The sequence below is a fragment of the Mauremys mutica genome, unplaced genomic scaffold (genome assembly GCF_020497125.1).
Source record: "Mauremys mutica isolate MM-2020 ecotype Southern unplaced genomic scaffold, ASM2049712v1 Super-Scaffold_100270, whole genome shotgun sequence".
Taxonomy (NCBI): Eukaryota; Metazoa; Chordata; order Testudines; family Geoemydidae; genus Mauremys; species Mauremys mutica.
The window spans coordinates 257028-267749 of NW_025423299.1; the positions used below are offsets into that span (position 1 = coordinate 257028).

The 10722-nt window shown below is 51.0% G+C and overlaps 2 non-coding genes across 2 annotated transcripts; both read left to right on the forward strand.

Annotated features, from left to right (window-relative positions):
• The first annotated feature begins 8593 nt into the window (after positions 1-8593).
• Positions 8594-8665, forward strand: TRNAE-UUC. The gene has a single exon. It is a non-coding gene; the product is annotated as a tRNA-Glu (tRNA).
• Positions 8666-9925: 1260 nt separating this feature from the next.
• TRNAA-UGC lies at positions 9926-9997 on the forward strand. The gene has a single exon. It is a non-coding gene; the product is annotated as a tRNA-Ala (tRNA).
• The last annotated feature ends 725 nt before the right edge of the window (positions 9998-10722 follow it).

The following is a 10722-nucleotide window of genomic DNA, read 5'->3' on the forward strand; positions in this document are numbered from 1 at the left end:
ATGACATTTGCATAAGCAAGTCAGTGATCTTAAGAATTTTGAAGGATGGGCTCTGCCTCAGAGAGCTCCTTTTCTATTCCCAGACGACAGGGGTTTTAAAAATGGGGTTTGATTAAACTTTATATACACATGTCAAGTATCAGAGGGGTAGCCGTGTTAGTCTGGATCTGTAAAAGCAACAAAGAATCCTGTGGCACCTTATAGACTAACAGACGTTTTGCAGCATGAGCTTTCGTGGGTGAATACCCACTTCTTCAGATGCAAGTGGTGGAAATTTCCAGGGGCAGGTTTATATATGCAAACAAGAAGCAAGCTAGAGATAACGAGGTTAGATCAATCAGGGAGGATGGGGCCCTGTTCTAGCAGTTGAGGTGTGAAAACCAAGGGAGGAGAAACTGGTTCTGTAATTGGCAAGCCATTCACAGTCTTTGTTTAATCCTGAGCTGATGGTGTCAAATTTGCAGATGAACTGGAGCTCAGCAGTTTCTCTTTGAAATCTGGTCCTGAAGTTTTTTTGCTGCAGGATGGCCACCTTAAGATCTGCTATTGTGTGGCCAGGGAGGTTGAAGTGTTCTCCTACAGGTTTTTGTATATTGCCATTCCTAATATCTGATTTGTGTCCATTTATCCTTTTCCTTAGAGACTGTCCAGTTTGGCCGATGTACATAGCAGAGGGGCACTGCTGGCATATGATGGCATATATTACATTGGTGGACGTGCAGGTGAATGAACCAGTGATGGTGTGGCTGATCTGGTTAGGTCCTGTGATGGTGTTGCTGGTGTAGATATGTGGGCAGAGTTGGCATCGAGGTTTGTTGCATGGGTTGGTTCCTGAGCTAGAGTTACTATGGTGCGGTGTGCAGTTACTGGTGAGAATATGCTTCAGGTTGGCAGGTTGTCTGTGGGCGAGGACTGGCCTGCCACCCAACGCCTGTGAAAGTGTGGGATCATTCTCCAGGATGGGTTGTAGATCCCTGATGATGCGCTGGAGGGGTTTGAGCTGGGGACTGTATGTGATGGCCAGTGGAGTCCTGTTGGTTTCTTTCTTGGGTTTGTCTTGCAGTAGGAGGCTTCTGGGTACACGTCTGGCTCTGTTGATCTGTCTCCTTATTTCCTCGTGCGGGTACTGTAGTTTTGAGAATGCTTGGTGGAGATTTTGTAGGTGTTGGTCTCTGTCTGTGGGGTTAGAGCAGATGCGGTTGTACCTCAGTGCTTGGCTGTAGACAATGGATCTTGTGGTGTGCCCGGGATGGAAGCTGGAGGCATGAAGGTAGGCATAGCGGTCGGTAGGTTTTCGGTATAGGGTGGTGTTAATGTGACCATCAATTATTTGCACCGTAGTGTCTAGGAAGTGGACCTCCCGTGTAGATTGGTCCAGGCTGAGGTTGATGGTGGGGTGGAAGCTGTTGAAATCGTGGTGGAATTTTTCCAGAGTCTCCTTCCCATGGGTCCAGATGATGAAGATGTCATCAATGTAGCGTAGGTAGAGAAGGGGCGTGAGTGGACGGGAGCTGAGGAAGCGTTGTTCCAGGTCAGCCATAAAAATATTGGCATATTGTGGGGCCATGCGGGTGCCCATAGCGGTGCCACTGATCTGGAGATATATATTGTCATCAAATTTGAAATAGTTGTGTCTGAGGATAAAGGCACAGAGCTCAGCAACCAGTTGTGCTGTGGCATCATCAGGGATACTGTTCCTGACAGTTTGTATTCCATCAGCGTGTGGGATGTTGGTGTAGAGAGCCTCTACATCCATGGTGGCCAGGATGGTGTTTTCTGGAAGTTCACCAATGCATTGTAGTTTCCTCAGGAAATCAGTGGTGTCACGGAGATAGCTGGGCGTGCTGGTGGCATAGGGTCTGAGTAGAGAGTCCACATATCCAGACAGTCCTTCAGTGAGAGTTCCAATGCCCGAGATGATGGGGCGTCCAGGATTTCCAGGTTTGTGGATTTTGGGCAGTAGATAGAATAGCCCTGGTCGGGGCTCTAAGGGTATGTTGACTTGTTCCGGTGTTAGTGTAGGGAGTGTCTTGAGTAGATGGTTCAGTTCCTTAGTGTATTCCTCAGTGGGATCTGAGGGAAGTGGCCTGTAGAATTTGGTGTTGGAGAGTTGTCTGGCGGCCTCCTTTTGGTAGTCAGACCTGTTCATGATGACAACAGCACCTCCTTTATCAGCCTCTTTGATTATAATGTCAGGATGGTTTCTGAGGCTGTGGATGGCATTGCGTTCTGCACGACTTAGGTTATGAGGCAAGCGATGTTGTTTTTCCACAATTTCTGCCTGTGCACGTCGGCGGAAGCATTCAATGTATAGGTCCAGACTGTCATTTCGACCCTCAGGAGGAGTCCATGTGGAGTTCTTCTTTTTGTGCTGTTGGTGGGAGGGTAACTGTGTATCAGTGCGCTGTTCAGTGTTGTCCTGAAAGTATTCTTTGAGTCGGAGACGGCGAAAGTAGGCTTCCAGATCGCCGCAGAACTGTATCATGTTGGTGGGGGTGGCAGGGCAAAAAGAGAGTCCCCGAGATAGGACAGACGTTTCTTCTGGGCTGAGTGTGTGGTTGGATAGATTGACGATATTGCTGGGTGGGTTAGGGGTACCACGGTTGTGGCCCCATGTGGCAGGTAGGAGTTTAGACAGCTTACAGTCCTTTTTCCTTTGTAGAGAGGTGAAGTGAGTGATGTAGATCTCCTGTCTTATTTTAGTGAAGTCCGTTTGTATGGGTTATGGGTACCACGGTTGTGGCCCCATGTGGCAGGTAGGAGTTTAGACAGCTTACAGTCCTTTTTCCTTTGTAGAGAGGTGAAGTGAGTGATGTAGATCTCCTGTCTTATTTTAGTGAAGTCCGTTTGTATGGAAGTTTGGTTATTGATGAGAGTCTCCAGGTTGGAGAGCTCTTTTTTGATGTTTTCCTGTTTGCTGTATAGGAGGCTGATCAGGTGGTTCCTCAGTTTCTTTGATAGAGTATGGCATAATCTCTCACTGTGGTCCGTGTAGTATGTAGATAGCAGTGGATTTTTTACCTTTAGTCCATTTGGTATGATGTCCATCCGTTTGCATTTGGAAAGGAAGATGATGTCTGTCTGTATTTGTGCAAGTTTCTTCATGAGGTTGATGGATTTCCACTCCATACGGCTAAATGCAGTGCCTTGCATGGTGTCAAGTATCAGAGGGGTAGCCGTGTTAGTCTGGATCTGTAAAAGCAACAAAGAATCCTGTGGCACCTTATAGACTAACAGACGTTTTGCAGCATGAGCTTTCGTGGGTGAATACCCACTTCTTCAGATGCAAGTGGTGGAAATTTCCAGGGGCAGGTTTATATATGCAAGCAAGAAGCAAGCTAGAGATAACAAGGTTAGATCAATCAGGGAGGATGGGGCCCTGTTCTAGCAGTTGAGGTGTGAAAACCAAGGGAGGAGAAACTTCCTAGACACTACGGTGCAAATAATTGATGGTCACATTAACACCACCCTATACCGAAAACCTACCGACCGCTATGCCTACCTTCATGCCTCCAGCTTCCATCCCGGGCACACCACAAGATCCATTGTCTACAGCCAAGCACTGAGGTACAACCGCATCTGCTCTAACCCCACAGACAGAGACCAACACCTACAAAATCTCCACCAAGCATTCTCAAGACTACAGTACCCGCACGAGGAAATAAGGAGACAGATCAACAGAGCCAGACGTGTACCCAGAAGCCTCCTACTGCAAGACAAACCCAAGAAAGAAACCAACAGGACTCCACTGGCCATCACATACAGTCCCCAGCTCAAACCCCTCCAGCGCATCATCAGGGATCTACAACCCATCCTGGAGAATGATCCCACACTTTCACAGGCGTTGGGTGGCAGGCCAGTCCTCGCCCACAGACAACCTGCCAACCTGAAGCATATTCTCACCAGTAACTGCACACCGCACCATAGTAACTCTAGCTCAGGAACCAACCCATGCAACAAACCTCGATGCCAACTCTGCCCACATATCTACACCAGCAACACCATCACAGGACCTAACCAGATCAGCCACACCATCACCGGTTCATTCACCTGCACGTCCACCAATGTAATATATGCCATCATATGCCAGCAGTGCCCCTCTGCTATGTACATCGGCCAAACTGGACAGTCTCTAAGGAAAAGGATAAATGGACACAAATCAGATATTAGGAATGGCAATATACAAAAACCTGTAGGAGAACACTTCAACCTCCCTGGCCACACAATAGCAGATCTTAAGGTGGCCATCCTGCAGCAAAAAAACTTCAGGACCAGATTTCAAAGAGAAACTGCTGAGCTCCAGTTCATCTGCAAATTTGACACCATCAGCTCAGGATTAAACAAAGACTTTGAATGGCTTGCCAATTACAGAACCAGTTTCTCCTCCCTTGGTTTTCACACCTCAACTGCTAGAACAGGGCCCCATCCTCCCTGATTGATCTAACCTCGTTATCTCTAGCTTGCTTCTTGCTTGCATATATAAACCTGCCCCTGGAAATTTCCACCACTTGCATCTGAAGAAGTGGGTATTCACCCACGAAAGCTCATGCTGCAAAACGTCTGTTAGTCTATAAGGTGCCACAGGATTCTTTGTTGCTTTTATATACACATGTAGACACCACAGCTTGCACACCCACCAGCATAGCTTCCCCGTACTGACATAGCTACCACCTCTCGGGGAGATGGGTTAATTGCACGGATGGGACAGCTCTCTCCCCTCTGCTTAGAGCAGCTTCATTATTTATGAATAGGTGGGAAATAACCTCCCTGTTTAGGTTCAAATCCTAAGTTGTGGTTCTTTAGCTTCAATGCAGCTGGGTCTTGTCTTACTCTAAAGCTATGTCTACATGAAAGAGTAACCTGGCTTTAGTTAAAATGTTTTAATTGAACAGCTGTTGCATGTCCACCCTATGCCCCTGTGTCACCAGAGCACATCCATGCTAGCATCTCTTGGATTGCCACCGAGCAGTGCACTGTGGGTAGCGATCCCACTGTGCAGCTGGCTGCAGGGTGCTTTGGGAAGGGTTTGCAATGCCTCACGGGCTGGTACAGCATCACATGATGCAGGTTTCTATCCCATTGGTCCATGGGCATCCTACTAGATTGCCAGCTGCTTTCCAACTGCAATGTGTGTGGTGGGGTAGAGAGCGTGTGTGAGTGGGGGGGAGAGACAGTGTGTGCGTTGCGGAAGAGTGAGTGTGTCGCACACTGTCTCTAAGTTCAGACAGCTGCTGGAAGCAACCAGTCCTGAGGCAGGGGACAGCCCTGACATCAGCCCCCCTTCTCTCCCTGGCTCAGCTCAGCACAGCACTCTCTGTCACACACACACACGCACACACTGCTGCCTGCTTAGCTCTGTGTCAGGGGTGCTGGAACAGGGGGTTTAGAGGGCCATGGCCCCACCACTCTTTACTGGGTGTTAGGACAAATGATGGGGGGGAGGGTGCAGTCTTGGGGAAGAGGCATCTGTGGGTGTGGCCTCGGGGGGAGAGGTGGTGTGAGTGGGGGTCCTTAGGGAAGGGGTGTCATGGGGGTGCCACAGTTCGGACAGCGGTGCCCCCCCCCACTGTAAGGAAGCTTCTGCTGCCCCTGCTCTGTGTTGGCAGAGTGGGAGAGAGCAGCATCCACGGCAGTGATTTGCTCCCCGGGGCTCTGGCAGGGGGGCTCGGGAGGTGATTTAAAGGGCCCGGGGCTCTGGCCGCTCCAGGGAGCCCTGGGCCCTTTAAATCACCAGCCTGGGGAAGCCGGGCTGGGCTGGCACAGCGTACTGGCTCTTGCCAGTATCCCCACCGGAATATACCGGCTTACTTTCACCTCCGGAAGGTCCTCACGTGGATCAATAACTGGTTAAAAGACAGGAAACAAAGGGTAGGAATAAATGGTCAGTTTTCAGGATGGAAACAGGTAACTAGTGGTGTCTGGACTGGGACCAGGACAAGTCAACATATTCATAAATGACCTGCTAAATAGGGAGCTGATAGAATGTGTAGATGATCCAAAACTACCGGCTTGCTTCCTAGAACGAACGCTCCTTGCGTGGGGTGATCCTCAGGGAGTAGCTCAAACCTCCAAAGTGCCTGGCCAGGGGCAGGACATTAGCACAGCAAGGGAGGGGTGTGGAAGTGACATCACAAAGGCCTTTTGCAGGACCTCAGACTATTGGTCAAAGGTGGTGGGGAGGTGGTGACCTCACAGAGAGATGCTGACATCAGGCAGGCAGGACAGGGGCAAGGGGCCAGGGAAACCTCAGAGACCCCTGTGGCTTTGCTTCAGCAAGTCTCCTTCTCCAGGTCTCTCTTTGAGGAATGAGAGAGTATTCGGGTTCACGTACGTGAGCGCCAGGAGGAACCTCTTTCGAGTTTTCTCCTTCCCTTTTAGTGATTTTGCTAGAAAACAGAAGTCCCTGTTTAGAAGGTAAGAGCCTCCTCAAGGGAAGGGATGTCCTGGGCATGTCACAGTTCGGATGCCAGTGGCCCCCCTACACTGTAAGGAAGCTCCCGCCACCTGCTCTGTGGTCGCAGGGCGGGAGAGAGCAGCATCCACGGCAGTAATTTGCTTCTGGCTGCTGGAGCAGAGCAGCAGGCTCAGCTGTCAGAACTTCCCAGAGCGATGAAACGGGAGGGGCCCATGGCTCTGTAGCAGGAATGCAGGGCAGGTGAGTTCATGGCGGGCATTGTGGGATACTGGAGGAGGCCAGTTATGGTGATATAATGAACAGCAGCGTCTACTCTGTCACTTTAAGTTTGCTGCAAAAAGCTCTAGCCCTCTCATCAAAGTCGTTTTATTTTGTCAGCAAAACAGGGCAGTTTTGTCACCAGACGTGGCATTGCAGTGTGTACACCAGCCACAAGCTGCCGACCGAGGGAGCGTTATGTGTTTTTCACACACCTGAGCAATATAATTCTGCTGAAACAACTTTGTAGTGCAGACCTGGCCAAAGATTCACTCACACACAACTTGTATGGGAAACGTCATGTGCTCCTCTGCTTTGCAGAATCCAAACACAAGTAAAGCTTGTCAGGCCCGGGTGGCGATGGCAGGGAGTCAGATGTGGGCAGACAGTGTATTTTAGCACCCCCACAGGCACCATGGCTTAGCTGGCTAAAGCTTTTTTTTTGTAAACAGGAAATCCTGGGTTCAACTCCCAGTGGTGCCTTGTTGAGATGCTTTTAGAGCACCTGCTATTGGCTACTGTCAGAAGACAAGATTCAGAACTAGATGGGCCTTTGGTCTAGCCCAGTGTGTTTTTTCTTATGGTTTAAATAACACTCACAGGCACTGATAACAGAGTTACTGAATGTTTGGGAGTTAGGAGCGGGTAGGTCAGTGGTCCAGTCCCCACACAGATGACCCCTATCTCCCTCTGGGACAGGGGCAGGTCTGAGCTCTCACACCAAATGGCTCATTGTGGCTGCCAGAATCTGTGAGCAGCTTGTTTAGTTTACGGCAAAGGTTGAGTCCTGCTTTGTGCACCGTGTGTGAGAATGAAAATCCTAAACTGCCCTTTGAAATAACGAATGCAGCAGGACGTGTTATTGTCCCTGCCCCAAAGCAGACAGACCAATGGAGAAATGCCGTCGAGTCCAAGGTGATACTCCACTGCCATTTTAACCTTTTTTGCTTGCTAAACTCCTTCTTATCTGGCCGGCCCAGGCTGTCCTCTGCCTCAGCTGCTGCTCCCGGCCTGCTCTAGAGTCAAACACGCAGGGCCCCCAGGGGAACAGAGGCTGGGACAGGGCAGCAGCCTGGGCTGGGCTGGGAAGATGCTGGGAGTTCTCGTTCCCTGAGAACTGGCCTGGCTCCCTTCTCAACAGCAAACAAATCAATTCCACGTCCCCTCCCCAGAAAAACCAGCCTGGAGCCAAGGGCAGCAGGGGATGATTCCCTCCAGTTCCCACCGAGGCAGGAGAGAAGCCAGGGTGTTTCTAGCAGAGTTTATGGAACTGAGGTGGGGAAACCAGCCTTTAATAACAGGCAGTTCCAGTTGAAGCTCAGTGTTTTTAACAATTTCTACAACATTAAATAACCCTTCAATCGTAGTGTCACCATCCATAAAATTGCTTCAGCCTTACAGGTTCTCAAGTGCAAAACTAAACATCTTTTCAAATCCAAGGGAGTGGAGATCAGTCAGTGTTCAGAGTCATCCCACATAAAAGAACCATGTTGTGGTACATAGTGGCCCCATCATGTGGCCATCGCCTTTCTCTGCTCCTCCAGAGTCAGAATGTGATCAGCTCACACGGAGAGAATGCAACACCCCTGCCTTGGTCTCTATGTTAGAGCTCCTATCAGCTCAGTGTCCTTTCCACAAGAGTTGGCTGCTGAGAGGGTTGCGATGGGGTAAATGAAGGCAGAGGAGGATTGTTCCTGCTGGGTTTTCTTTGTGCTGCTCTGTGATCCTGCTGGAGGAAGCATCATTTGTGTTTGTTTCAGTGGCTTGGGTTGGGCTCAGGTTGTGACCCTGAGTACAGGGGTTCCTGCACTCTCTGCTCCTAGCCCCTTAGGGAATGGACAATGGAGCCCCTTCAGAAAGTGGATAGAAAGTAGCCTAAGAAAGTGTAGTATAAGTGAGAAGACAACTAGTATCATCTCCTCCCTGGTGGTCTAGTGGTTAGGATTTGGCACTTTCACTGCTAAGATTTGGGTTCAATTCCCAGTCAGGGAAAAATGACTTTAAACGAAAACTGCTTCAGTTATTCTTCACTTACAACACAAACAAATAGATGGTATTTTCCTGATTCCCCCATCTTCCCAGTGTCTCCATGGCAGGGCAGGCACCAGAGCAGTAAGCAGGTCCCTGGGGCGGTCAATGGAAAGGGGAGGCTTCAGCCTTCTCAGTCCCTCTCAGAGGGAAGGACTTGAGGCCAACAGCGGCAGAGGTAGAGCTGCCGTTGATTGCAGCTCTTTTATTTTGTTTTTTCCACTTGGGGCGGCAAATACACTGGAACTGGCCCTACTCCATGGAAGACAATTTGTTAAATCCCAGATGAGTAGAATTATATCAGTTCTCAGCCTGAGTCCTTAGGTCTTAATCCTGAGGATATTGTCCCACCATGGGCCATTTCCCTCCTGTCTTTCATACAGACGCACAATTTTCCTTGCACAGACACAGAACAGCAAGATCTTTCTCTGTCCCTTGTGCAAAGCAGGGGGCCAAATTCCATGGAAACAATGGACAAGCAGGGGGCCCTGGGCACATCCAGCCCTGGCCGTGAGATGTTCCCTCCCCTCTTTCTTTATGCCCCTGTTGTTATTTCATGGATTGTCTGGGATGGGGGAAAAGCTGAGTTCACTCCAGGTGGAGGGGAAAAGAACCCTGAAAATCTCAGGCCCCAACCCCTGAGGTGCTGGGAATCTGCATGGGAAAGGGACTGTGTGAATTGTCAAGGTGGGGAATGAATAACAATCTACAACTAGATCCACCTCATTAACCACTGACACAGGCTAATCCTGCTGCAGCTAGAAGGGAAACTGGGAGTGATTCTTTGCTGTTCAGCCATGGAAACAGTGACCCCATTGCAGCGCAGTGAATGTGCTGGGGAAAGCTGGACTTCACAGGCAGGTGGAAAAAGCAGATCCTAGAAACACCTGGAGCTCCCCACAGCACTGCTGCCACCAGGGTCAGATGTTTAGCGACTCACAGTGCCCCCTCCCCCTCCCATTACCTTCCAGTAGGAGGTGGCAGCACCCCCCACCCAATGCAGGGGAGAGGGCTGAGTGTATCTCTGCACCCTGAGTCCAGGGCACCCACTCTCTCTACCCCACACATAGAATCTGGCCCTGCTGCAAAGTGACCCCTAAGAACCAGCAGCCTCCAGGACCACAGGTTTGGCTCTCAGAGCAGGGAATGTGTCCCTCATGCTGCTCTTCGGCCACTGGATGCTCTGGGAATAGGACAGCTCTGAGTGTAAGCTGCAGCCCATCTGGGGATGTAGCTCAGTGGTAGAGCACATGCTTTGCATGTATGAGGTGCTGGGTTCAATCCCCAGCATTTCCAAGTTCTTTTTTTCACCCTGCTGTTTTGCTCCTGCCCGGAGGGGATGTGGCCCAGCAGTCTCCCTGCAGGAGTTTCAATCCTGCTGAGTCAGGGGCAAGTGTCAATTGCATGAAAGGTCGGGGCGGGGGGGTTCTGCTCCTAAGTCACCTTGGTACATGTAAGATTCCCACCCACTGTGCTGCTTGGGACAAGGGTAGATCAGACGGGCGAATCCTCCAGCACTGGAGGGAAAGGTCCCATCTGCACAGACTGAGAGGCAAGGAAACAGAGGGGCAGTCAGTGCTCAGAGAGGAGAGAGGTCAGTGATTTACACCCACCAGGGGACACTGTCTTTTTGAGTATCACAGGGGCAGCTGTGTTAGTCAGGATCTGTACAAAGTGACAGAGTCCTGTGGCACCTTATAGACCAGGGGTCTCAAACATGCGGCCCGCGGGCCGCATGCGGCCCGCGGAGCTCTTCCCTGCGGCCCGCGGAGCTCCCCAGGGGAGCTCCGCAGGGCCCCCCAAGAGAAAAGCGGAGGCTCCCGCCTCCGCCCCTCTCCTGGAGCCTCGGCGCATAGAGCGCCGAGTCTCCGTCCGAGCGCCTGAGCCCCGCCCGCTCCGAGCCGCGTGGGGAGGGGGCGGGGCTGGGAGCTCTGGGCTGAGCGCTGCGCTCGGCGTGGGGCTCCCAGCCCCGCCCCCTCACCACGCGGCTCTGAGCGGGACCGCCGGAGACGCGCTCGGGT